The sequence below is a fragment of the Malaya genurostris genome, chromosome 1, assembly GCF_030247185.1.
Source record: "Malaya genurostris strain Urasoe2022 chromosome 1, Malgen_1.1, whole genome shotgun sequence".
Classification (NCBI taxonomy): domain Eukaryota; kingdom Metazoa; phylum Arthropoda; class Insecta; order Diptera; family Culicidae; genus Malaya; species Malaya genurostris.
Window position 1 is genome coordinate 53,443,367 of NC_080570.1, and position 13,358 is coordinate 53,456,724.

A 13,358-nucleotide genomic window follows, 5' to 3' on the forward strand; every position below is an offset into this window, starting at 1 on the left:
ATTTTTTTATCTTTGGGCACCTCCCGAAACGAAATTCTGGGTACGGGCCTGCTTGTTTGTGAAATTTACTGGAAATGTCAAAATTAGGAAATGATTAGAAAAGATCCTACAACGACATTGAATACACTGATCAAAATTTATACGATGACATATCTTATCAAAATGAAAACGTGTATCTAGTTTTGAAGAAAAATGAGCATGAATATTTTTCAAGTGAATTAATTGTTCTATTATATCCATGAAACAATCATTAAATCTTTCTTTATATGAGAGTATTCAGTAAATTGAAATGTTATTTCACACATTTCGGTCAGATTTTCTAACGTCAATAACATGGTTAGTATTGACTTCTTAGTATAAATTCGTTATTATTCTATATCGTAATACAACACGAAACTACTGACCTGAAAAAACAAAATAAAACTTTAAAAACACAAACAACTAACTAAACCACCTCAACTAACAACAAGCCATCCGAGGTGAAATCGTTACCCAGCGGTGGAGAAAGGCTCAAATTGCAGCAAAGGATCGTGACGCCGGTGATGATGATGACGGCGATAATGTTGATGATGATGATGATGATGATGATGATGATGCATTATCATGCAAATATTTCATCCTCTCAATAGCTCTGCATCCAACGCACAGGTCGAGTGCCGAACGCACTTGGGTTCGCCTGCAAAGCGAGCAGATGTCAGTGAAACTGCGCAGAAGATAGCGCGAACCCTTTAAGATATGAAGATGGATGGGAAGGATCTGTGTAAAACTGCCAATTCATTCCCGGTGCAGGCATGATGCAGGTGCCGTCGGCTGAAGACGGTCCAAACGGTTGCTTTTCATTGGGTGCAGTATTTGAGAAGCTACACTACCACTGCAGGTTCTGTTTGTCTCTTGGGTCTCCAAGTTTAATCCCGGAACGTCGCTGGGTGTGAGATAGCACTAAGCTATACCCGTGTCACGCTCAACGAAACATGCTACGAGGCTAATGTTTCACTTTAAACAAACTGTCGACAGGCGAAATTTGTGTTGTAGGAAGGTGTTAAAATGTGAATTAGGTAATCGCGATAACACGATTGCCGTCGCGTCGATGGGTTGCTGCGAAACACATCTCACACACGTTGTATACGCGCCCAAGACATGCGATAGAGGTTGCTGATTTTGGGATGACGTTATTAGTGTCGTGTCGTGTTTACCCAGATAGTGTGCCCGTCACTGCCAGTCCGACTGTCCCAATGACTCGTGTCTGAGACGTCCAGCTGGGACGGTAAGTGCAGTGGTTAAGCATGCAGCTTAGGTAACGTTTGATACATTCACACAAAAAGGATTTAGATTGTCCACTGGAGCGGTTAACCTTTTAACTCTGTCGGGAGCGCTAAGAGTACAATTTGTTACAATTTTGACCGTCTCCTAGGGTGCAAGAATTTCGCAATGTAAATAATTTTCAATGAGACGCCTGCGATCTACAGATTCCATAATTTTAAAGCAATAAAGTATATAATTTAGAACAGTATGCGAATAATAAGGACTTTTGAAGTTGAGCATAACATGCAAATGTGTTCAAATTCATTTCAGATCCAATCAAGTATTGAACCAACAGTTTTGATCAAACTATACTACCGTTTAACATAGTTGAAAAGTTCGATTGAATGTTTCAATACTACACTTTTTTTGTTCTTTTTTTGTTATGGTAAGAATGCTTTTGATATATATGAAAATCTGAAAAAAAAATTCCATGTGACATGTTTTTAGGATTTTTTTTTGCACTTGAGCTTTACAATGCCTTTTTACAATTTTTTTTTTGCTGGATCTTGTTGTAATTTTTTTTCCTTGGAGGAGAGGCGCTTTCGCCGTTATCTAGCGAATGAAGGGGGAGCAGTGGTTCGCTATTCTCGATCTCGTCTTTTGGTTTGGTATCACTGTTATTGGCGGAACAATCGTTACTTATTTCACAGGCGTTGGGTTAGTTGTTAACTGCAGCAGGTGTACGTTGTTCTATAGGGGATACTGATGGTTTTTCGATAGAGAGAATCTCTCCGTATTGGGACATAGTTTTGCGAATATTAGGATCAATGACGCTTGAGGGAAGATCATGCACGCGCACTTCTATAGCACTATCTTCCATTTATACTGGAATGTTGTACTTAATGTTCTCGTGCTCCACATAGTGCACATTGTTATTGTCTTTTGCGAATTGAATTGCATCCAACTCTTTATTAAACTGTAAACAACATTTTTTGTCTGATTGCATTGAAGTAAAAGTACACGTTAAATGTCAAGATGCATTTACCCCTTAAGTAAACCTTCAAGTTCTCGTATCGAAGGTCGAGTTTTGTACTGCCTGAAGTCAACAATAATTCTGTATGAAATGTTCAAAACGACGAATGTGACAATGAGAGATTCAGTCTATTAAAACCTATGTAAAAAGTAGGATGGAAGATATTCACATAATTTTTAGGTGATTCTTGTTTTAGTGTAGGGCTGGATAATGAAAGACTAAAATTATCCTATCGTTCTTTGTTAATATTTCTATGCATCTTCCGACAAATTATCATCTCTTGCCAATACTAGTGTGGTATGTTCAATAGTATGTTGTCAATTCGGAATGTGGGCGAAACCATTTCATCCAGAATTCTTGTTGGAATTCAGTCTGAATTCTAAATCAACAGTGATCAAAAAATCTGTCGAAATTGAGTGAAAAAAAGCGAATGAGTTTTATTATTTCTGTCAATGAGTTTTATTATTTTTCTCCGATTTTGCACGCTTTCGTGCAACTTTTTAGTTGAATTCGAAACAAAATTACTTATATATGAACATATAAAAGTGAATCTTCAAGTTCTTTGGATATATAACTAGTAATTGACCAGTTGTACCTAGAATTCCAAAGTAAACTGTTGAAATTTACTGCGAATCAACAAGAACGATTATCCTAATCAGCTTCGTCTATTCTTCCAGCTACCACATTCATAATTTGAGAAAAAGTGTTGCCAGAGACACGTAATTGATTGAACCGAGTTTAACTCATGTCCAAAAACATGCATTAAAATAAGCAGCAAGAAATGAAAATAAAAGAAGAGTAATGAGTATTGAGTAAAGTTTTGCTCCTTACCAAACATTTATTACCACAGTTGCGCCAAGTTAATCTCATAAACAACATGAAGTACATTGCACTGAGTTGAGCTCATGGGAAATTTAGCAAAATTAGTAGAATCACAAAAAACTGAGTACTGCTGATAGTTTTGAAGAATTGAAAAAAATAACTGAGAAACTGTTAATACTGCGTAATAAATGTGTACATTAGATTTTTCTCGAACATAACATAACTTCACCAAATTCGCTGAATAAACACCGTTTAACAACCTACGGAGGAGCACATCTCAAAAAATCATCTTTACACTTCGCAATTTGTAACTTTAATTTAAAAAAAAACCTGTTTTAATTAACCTAGTGGTGTAATGATGCCTTTCTCATATCAATCCTACTGTCATATATAATGCTGTGGTATTCTTCAAAATAATTTTCTTCGATTCTTAAAAGAATAACCGAAATCGGTTTGTTTGACCGTCTACGGATAAAAACCAATGTAGTAGACACAGGTGGGGCAAACACAACTCTTTTGTGTTAGTGAAATTAACTTTGCTTCAGCAAGCCAAGTAAAACTAAAAACCACGTGCTTGCTTTCGTCACATCGTTCGGGCTAATTGGCATTGAATGAAAATAAACATGGGAGCAGGGTCATGTCGCCGAAAGCCATTTCGCCGAAAGCCGTTTCGCCGAAAGTCATTTCGCCGAAAGGGTCATTTCGCCGAAAGTGTCATTTCGCCGAAAGGGTCATTTCGCCGAATGGGTCACTTCGCCGAATGTCATTTCGCCGATTCCTGCAATTGTCTTAAAATCGTAATGAGAATCGTTTTAAAATGAAGACAAATTAAAGATAATAACGCTAACGCCGGTTTTGTTGACCTACAATTGTACTTCTTGTATAAAGATTGATTCATGAACCTCAGAACGGAGTTCCCAAAGAAACTTGTTGACTATTACCCACTAATCATCAAAGCAAGTCCATAGGTATCTACCAAGTAAATGTATATGGTATTTTCCGTTTACTAAATAAAAAAATATCTAATGCGGCTTCGCCACATCGATTTGATTCGTGTGCTGTCCGACCTCGCTACCGCTCGTTCGGACCTAATTACAGCAAAGAAACCTAGCTTTGAGTAGACCGGGCAAACGAGGCGGTTACAGGTTTGTATGCAAGAGGTCGCCGCTTCCGACGGCGGGTCGGAAATGACCCTTTCGGCGAAACGACCCTTTCGGTGAAATGACCTATTTAGCGAAACGACTTTCGGCGAAATGGCATTCGGCGAAACGATTTTCGGCGAAATGGCTTTCGGCGAAAAGACCCGCTCCCGTTTATTTTTCATGTATGTCGTCATACCGATCTATTTACAAATTTTTGGTTACCAACGCAAGCATGCCATTTGTTCTACCCCACCTGTTTATATCACATTGGATAAAAACTATCAATTAGAGAAGATTTGAGGTCGATTTAGAAAACTTTTTACGGGTTTTCGCCCTTTTCAGTGAAGGTATAACATTTTTAACACACTACTCCCTATATTTCCGGATCCGAAAGTCGGTTCCGGATGAAATTCAGGAATTTCATTTGAATCTAAGTTTGTGAGAATCGATTCAGCCATCTCCGAGAAAAGTTAGTGCAAAAAAATGTTACATACACACATACGCACATACACACACATACATTTTGCGTACTCGACGAACTGAGTCGAATGGTATATGACACACGGCCCTTCGGGTCTCGGTTCAAAGGCGGTTTTCACAGTGATTGCATAACCTTTCTATATGAGAAAGGCAAAAATCACTAAAACAAACCGAAACAAATCGTCAACAGATGTTTTTGAACTCTATTAAGGCAAGATGGACCGTGAACGGTCTCATCCGTCTGTCAAGAGACAAACCAAAAAATACTGTCACTGTCAAACTGTGTACATCCATTGAGATTAGTAGTGACGGTAAAACATCTAATGTCGTTTTCGTTTTTAAATTGCACTACGCCGGTGTAGGTAAGGTTGCACTGAAACCGTTCGTTTTTACCAATTGCACTACACCAGTACTACACTTTTTCTGGACCGATACTCTTACTCTAACTCTTTCAGTCGTAGACCACGCGGGTCTCTGCTGTATACAGGAGGTGTCTCCATTCAACTCGGTTCATGGCCATTTGCCGCCAGCCTCGGTAGCTGCGAAGGGTCCGCAGGTCGTCCTCAATTTGATCGATCCATCTTGCCCGTAGCGCGCCTCTTCTTCTTGTACCGGTCGGATCATTGTTCTCCGACTCAGCTTTTAGTCCGATGTACGTATCATCCATCTTCTCAAAGTTGCGTGCTATAATGTCAATATCATCAGCGAAACCAAGTAGCTGGACGGACTTTCTGAAAATCGTGCCACTCGTGTCTATCCTCGCTCTTCTTATCACACCCTCCAAAGCAATGTTGAATAGCAGACATGAAAGGCCATCACCTTGCCGTAGCCCTCTGCGAGTTTCGAAGGGACTCGAGTTTATCCCCGATACTCGAACAACGCACACACTCGATCCATCGTAGCCTTGACCAATCGTATCAGTTTGTCCGGTAATCCGTAGTCGTGCATGATTTTCCATAGCGTGGGTCGTAGGCTGATTTGAAATCGATGAATAAGTGATGTGTGGCGAACACTTGGTCCGTGGTAGCGCGTTCGCCCATAAATCCTGCCGAATTCGTTTGCAATCGATGAAAGTCGACGGTATTAAATTTGGGAGAGTACATTGTAGGCGTCGTTCAGCAGAGTTATCGCGCGGTAATTGCAGCAATCCAGCTTGTCGCACTTTTTGTAGATAGGACAAACGAATCCTTCCATCCATTTCTCCGGTAAAATCTCGTCCTCCCAGATCTTGGTAACGACCCAATGCAGTGCTTTCACTAGTGCATTACCACCGTGTTTTAGTAGCTCGCTTGGTAGTTGGTCAACGCCAGCGGCCTTATTATTTTTCAACCGGCTTACCACCTCCTCCACTTCTTGGAGGTCTGGGACCGGCAGTCTATCGTCCTCCGCACGCGTTCCCAAGTTCGTTACCGCGCCGCTACTTTCGTATTCCGCCACATCGCCATTGAGGTGCTCGTCGAAATACTGCCGCCACCTCTCGATCACCTCACAGTCTTTCGTGAGAAGATTCCCGTTGGTGTCCTTACACATATCGGCCTGTGGCACGTCGCCTCTGCGCGAACAAGCTGCATTCTTCTCGGCCACTAACTGTTCACATTTGTCGTCGAACCAGTCGTTCCTTATGTTCGGAGCCGCCGTACCTAGCGTTGCTGATGCAGTGCTACCTATGGTAGAACGGATGTCTCTCCAGCCATCTTCAAGAGTACCTACACCAAGCTGCTCTTCCGTTGGTAGTGCCATTGCCAACTGCTGCGCGTAATCTTGAGCTACTCCAGCTCCCCGGAGTCGCGCGATGTTAAACCGCGACGTTCGGTTTCGACGTAGCTACCGTCGAATGTTTTGAGCGCATGCATACATCAACCACGTAGTGGTCCGAATCTATATTCGCACTGCGGTAGGTGCGAACATTGTTGATGTCCGAGAAAAATTTTCCGTCGATCAAAACGTGGTCGATTTGGTTTTCGGTCTGTTGGTCAGGTGATCTCCAGGTAGCTTTATGGATATCCTTGCGGGAAAGAAGGTTCTTCTGGCTACCTTCTGGTAGCCGCTCGATGTCCGCTTTTCCACACCTTCTGTCCCGTCCAACAAAGCTCCTGCAGCGCTACGACGTCGAAGTTGCGAGGATTTAGTTCGTCGTATATTATCCTGTTGTAGCCTGCGAAACCTAGCGACTTGCAGTTCCATGTTCCAAGTTTTCGATCGTAGTCCTTATTTCGTCGCGAGGGTCTATGCCGCTTGTTCCGGGTCGTATTCTCTCCGGTATTATTTGTAATGATTCTTTTACTGGCGGATTATTAGGCCAACGCCAATCCCCTGTCTCGCCGGTCATCGTGCTTGCTCTGTTTAACGTCCCAACTAGGACTAGGACGATCCCGTTGGTGGGATTGCCACCTTGGATTTAGCTGGACGGGATGCAGCATTTCATACTCAGCCGCTGGATACCAGAACAGACGCTGTTTGAAGCCGCTCCTAACATGGAGTACAGACGCCCCGACATCCTCTAAAGAGGACCCCCTTCCCTGTCAACATACGACCAAGGTCCCACCGGGGTTGGTTACCCAATCTTTCCTATGGTTGCTCGTACTCCAGCCGGCACCGCGGGGAGGTAGGGATACGAGTTACTGGACAAGAGGCTAAGAGCCACACTGGGGCCTGAATTACGCATTGTCCAGTCGTTTGCCAACCAATCTGCATCGATACCACTGGTGTAGCACTCATCAAAAGTTTGGTGTAACTCTGTGCAATGGAATCGTTTATTATAGTCAATGGTTACTGTTTATGTTTTCATCATTTTTGTTCGTTTATTCATGCTTCAGTGTAGCACTGCACCGGTGGTGTAGTGCAAATTGAAAACAAAACGCCATAATACGCGTATAAAATGTAAAAAAAAACCACCGGTAGATGTCAACATGAACTTCATCATTAACGAGTTCATTTGTGATGTCATCTTGTAAAACCTAATCAGTGAGTGACAACAAAGATTCATCCTTGACAGTTCAGCAGTACTGTTTACAAACAAGCTTAAACAAAAATCGAAGAACACATATTAAACAATCTAACTTTGCAACTAGTCACTTTTATTTAATAAATCTCAAGAACAAACCGTATCCAATCATGAACAAATGTTTTAAAACTCTGTTTAGGCGATATGGATCGTAAATGGTCTCATCCAATTTGTCAACAGACAAACAAAAAAATCTCTGTTTACAATCAGTACTGCTGAATTGTCAAAATGTGTTCATCCGATTGAGGTTAGCAGTGACGGTAAAAAACCTAATTAGAGAACTTCTCTTAGCCAGAGATGCTAGGTTAACAGATTAGTCTGTGTTTCACAGATTTTCAACATGCTGCACAGAATTTGAAAAAGGCCACAGATTTACACAGCTTTCTGTAAGTGAACAAACAGGCCCTAGTAGTTTTAAAATTGGTAGGGAAACCGGGAAAACACTGTGAAAATGTATTTTCGGCTAAGCGTTTGAAAGTGGTGAGATGTTTTTTTTGCTCACCCAAATTATTCCAATCTAAAATGATGTTATGGAAAGTATTTGCACTATGAGCAATTCGCTCCTGATCTGTTCTAGTGAATCGAATCTTTAAAATGAGCTGACAGCTCACAGCTCTATTTGAAAGAACCGCAGCTCCCAGCTCACTCATTTGCTAACCAGTTCGCCGCATTGTGTAGAGGGAAATAAGCTACGAGCTGTTCTTCTTTAACGGATGGAATGAGCCATTGTCAATTGAAGAATCCAACCAACTCTTTTGCCATCGCTGCGCTGCCCGAGTGGCGAGCTTTGAACTAAGCGATGGTAATAATTTTCAGATTTTGATTCGAACAAAATGCAGGGTTTTTATTTTTTTTCTGATGAATCGAACACTAACATACAAAATCGTTTGAAAATTTGGTAAAAAAGTCGATCATTAATGATTCAGTAACTTTCCGTGGTATGTTTGATTGATATTTATGGAGAAATCGTAACATGAAATACCAAATTCGAAGAAGTGAGGTTGGGTACTGCTTTCATATCTGGGATATTCTTTGTTTTTTGGGTTGGATTTTGAGATTAATTGATAAATTACGATCAAAAGTTTAATGACTAGTCTATTTACTCATATTTTATCATCTAAATCAAATCTGTATGTGAACTGAAAATTTCAAATTTCATCCGAGATTGTCAAGAGTATAAACAATTTGAAATCATATGTTTGATGACAACACGTGAATAATCGTTTTTCTTACCCATATTTGTTAGGTTTTGCATCTGCATTCTTTCAAACTCAAGTAAATTAAAAAATTCGTCAAAAAATTTTCTAAATACATGGGATATGTCAAAACAATCACCATAACGCTATCTCGTGGTGACCACGCTGATTGGATTGTTCAATAAGAAATCTTACCTCTCACTCAGTAGGCTGAGTTACATTCAGAGATGCGACTTTTGCAGATATTCTACAAATCGACGTCAACATTACTTTCTCTTTTATTAATATCTCCTTAATTTTCACGTGTACCTAACCTACAAAACATTCATGTAGAATGAAAGACAATACTCCCATGTTTTTAACAGTACCAAATATGTAGCGAACGTTTGTATAATAACGCAGATATAGTCGAAAGAGAAAGTAAACGAAGAGAAACCCTCAATTGTTTTTAGGGCCTTTTGAAATGTTGACGTCGAAATGTGACATAATAATGATTCGCAGACAAGTTAGTTCGCATAGCATTGTTCTTTGTGCATCAATTATTCCGATCATGAATATGAAAGAAAAACGGAGTAAAAAAAACGGCACAACAAAAACGGCACTCAAAACTAACCTTCAGTTCAATCTAAATGAGCTGATGAGCTGATGCATTGAATCGATTCACTTTAGTGAGTTGATCGGTTCGGAGTTGCTCACCGATATGAGCTGCTTAGCACATCTCTAGTTTGCACAGATTTATGATTCCACCACAGATGGTTGAAAAAGTTTTCTGACATACGTGCACGTAGCTTTATTTTAGACAACACTTGCATTAGTTCACTAGCATTTGTAAACTAATGTACAAAATGTCAGGTTTTTATTAACAATGACCTTGATCGTCAGCAAGAAATGCGTATTCTATATCATGATTTTATAGTATTCTTGCGGAAATCAGTAACATGCCGCTCATGACCTATTTGTTTGCTTCCAGCAAAGCCGGTAAATCAATAACCTTTCAATATACGTACAAGGCGCCTCCTAACCATCAACTGCGATACCACCTCTCTCTCTAGTACGAACTCGCCCCGTAGCAGATGATCTCCTGCCCTGCTAGTGAAACCAAAGTTTTTTTTAACACAAAGTATCCGTAATTTTTGACATTCCATATCCATCAAAATCACGTTCGACAAGCAGGCAAACCGCCGAGCCCGGGTAATGGTACTGAAGCTTTGAAGCCTTCCCAGTGCGATGCCACCCCCGTCAGCGCTGCGGACATTTTGTCGGGCAGAAAATCGAAATCAATCAAAATGCGCGCACTCCGAGTTGTAGTGAATGATTGCGATGCAAATTTGTGTCAGAAAGAAACTTTAACCGACATGTCCGATCTGTGGGGTGTATGCGGAAGGAGAAGTCCTCGGTACAATGTACAGACAGCGAGCGTTTGTACAGAATGGCGAACACACCCGTTGAGGTTCGTAATGAATATTTGTCAGAGTCGATTGATCCTAGGGTTGTACGGTCGGGATAATGATGAACAAATATGTGTGAATGTGTGACAATCGGACATTGGAAAACCCAAGAAACAGTGAATATAGCTGACACGGGAAAAGTTGAGGTGACCTAACGCAGCCAAAGGCCAGTGATGCCAAATGTAATCGAAGCAGAGTCAACCGATATGACTGCTGTAAAGCACTCGTAGAATCGTAATCATATCAGTGATTAATCATAGCAGGATTGAATTTATCCAACTCGTGAAGATACGAACGATAGATCGGTGCTGTGGTGGTTCCGTCAGCATTCCGTGTTGCCTCAAGGGTTGCACGAGCTTGCATGATTACGGTACACGAGTGTGGTTTCCCGCGCCTTTTGGCACGCATCGATCACAGCAGGCTACGCAGAGATCTTTGGCTCGAACATGCTGCAAAGTGCCCGGCCGTAGCATCTCTCCCTCTCTCTATCTCTCTCCGTCTGTCTGACCACGTTCAATGGAATCTTTCGTATGAGTCGGTCACACGCGCTCCTGACGCGAAGATCGATGCATTTAGACATGCTAGGAGAGTGGGTCAAAAACCGTTTGCACTGGCAATTGAATGGTTTGACTTGTGTTATGGTTATTTTTTATTGATTTTGAATTGTGTCAAATGGAACGTTGTATCAGGGTTAGGCATTGTGTAATCGGGTTTGCTATTGAAAGAATTGAAATGTCAAAATTAAATATGAATTGAGCATGGCTATGTAATATCTACTGAAACCAACAGTTACACAACGAAATACTTTACATCAATAGTTTAGATTAATACAATATGGGCTTACCGTTAATCTGAATGTAAGATTCTACTTTACTCATGTTCAATAACACAACATGAGTGAATAAGATCGTTATTATATCCGTGAAGTAGTTTCCAGTGTACAATAAATAAAGACTACTCGAACAAATATATGAGATTAACTTATTTATCTGCGCTACTTTCTAGTATCTCGCCAAAAACATACTAAATTTCACCGAACACGAGATAACAGTGGTTTGTTAGCGACCTATTTGATTGGTTGTGTTTGAGCAGTAACCCAGTTAATTCGCCTGGAATTTGATTCGGAATTCAGTGTGATTTCCAGGTGAATGCCGAATCAGGTGCAACAACCGATTCTGAACCACCCTGAGTTGGCTGCTCGAACAACCCGATTGACAGTGACATCATAAATGTCATTGAATATTCGCTCATTTTATGAATGTGTTAGTGTAAAATTTAGGCGCCTTAAGCCATTTCACTACACTCTAGCTAGAGGAATGGATGATGCTGACTAAGGTAGGCCGTTTTGTTAATTTCCAGCGAATTTCAACAGTTTATGTTGGAATTATAAGAAGAACTGGTTATATACTAGTTATGTATATCCGAAAAACATGAAGATTTTAATTTGGATGTTTAGTTTTGAAATGTTTTCATTTAAAAATAAACTGAAAATCAGCACGAAAACGTGCAAAATCGGGAAAGAAGAAGAAGAAGACAAATTGACAATTCAGTCCGCACCTTCTCACTCAATTCCGACAGATTTCCGAATCAACCGGATGAAGGCGAATTTCGTTCGGAGTCGGTTGTTGCACTGGAGTTGGAATTGATTCGGAATTCCACATGATTTACACATGGAATTCCGAATGAAAATTTCTCGTCGATTCGGAATTGAGTCAGAATCCATTCGGATCTGATAATGTGGGGATCTGAATCGAAATCCATTCGGAAATCATACTAAATTCTGAATCAAATTCCAGACAAGTTAACTGCGAAAGAGCGCACGTGTTCGATGAAGATGGTTGCAATGTTATAGTGGTTTTCAGCTGGACATAGAATGCGACGGAATCGTCGCAGGATAGCGAAATAATGAGCGTCAGAACCACTGATGCCAGGTTTGCAGATTGGTATCTAAATTTGCAATTTCGTTTGTTAGCAGACTTTGCAATTAAGCCGACTTTTTTGCAGATTTTCGAAATTTTTATAAACAATCGTCCATTTTAATGACTTTTGCTATTAATGTAGGGTTTTCGCTTGGTTTTTTCGTCATACTTCTAAATATTGAAGTCGCATAGGTCCATTTCTAATACGCAAACGCCTAAAATTCCACCTGGCATCGCTGCCAGAAAATTGGACAGTTGTTTTAACCCCTTCGCTGTCTGTTGTATTTAAATTAACTATCATTAGAGCCAAAAGAAAAATTAATCGGCTATTGGATTGAGGCCAATTGCATTTTCAACTGGTAAAATTCCTTAGCGACAATTGTTATTTCATTATTCATCGAAAGTATAAACAAATGTATATCTGTCAAAGACGACCAACTTTTTAGAGTAGACAAATAGCACAATCGAATAAAGCACGAGGTTTTGAAAACCAAGGCGTCGATTAATACAAAATATAAATGAATAGGGAACATACTAAGCACAAAATAACCATTATGTACGATTCAGACGATCCGTCTTCTTTTGTCACAGTCAATCTCCGTCCCCGGCACCGTCAACATTAATTACATGCATTCTTATGGAGCCATTTACACGTAACGTCACCGTCACGGAACGTCTTGACGGACGGAGCTTGTGAACGTTCCGATAAAGAAAGTATTAAATTAATTTTGACGGAAGCTGACGTTCCGGTGACGGTGACGGAAGGAGGCGGATCGTCTGAATCGTACATTATGTCAAAAAAAAGCACACGCCTAAACAATCCGTGCAAGTTGTAGCCGTAATCTGCCACATACGCATTATCAATATGAATTCATTATGAGTGAAGTTTTCTTAATAATAAATAAAAAATTAGTCATTGTAACGGTCAATTTAAAATATATTTTTTTCTGGCTTGTGGTCTCGAAGGGGTTGAATCGATGCGAATGACAGTTTCGCTATCTTTGCGGCATTTTGTCGCTATCTTATCGCATCGCAATCTTTTCTAGCCGACAGTGAAAATCACTATATCTGT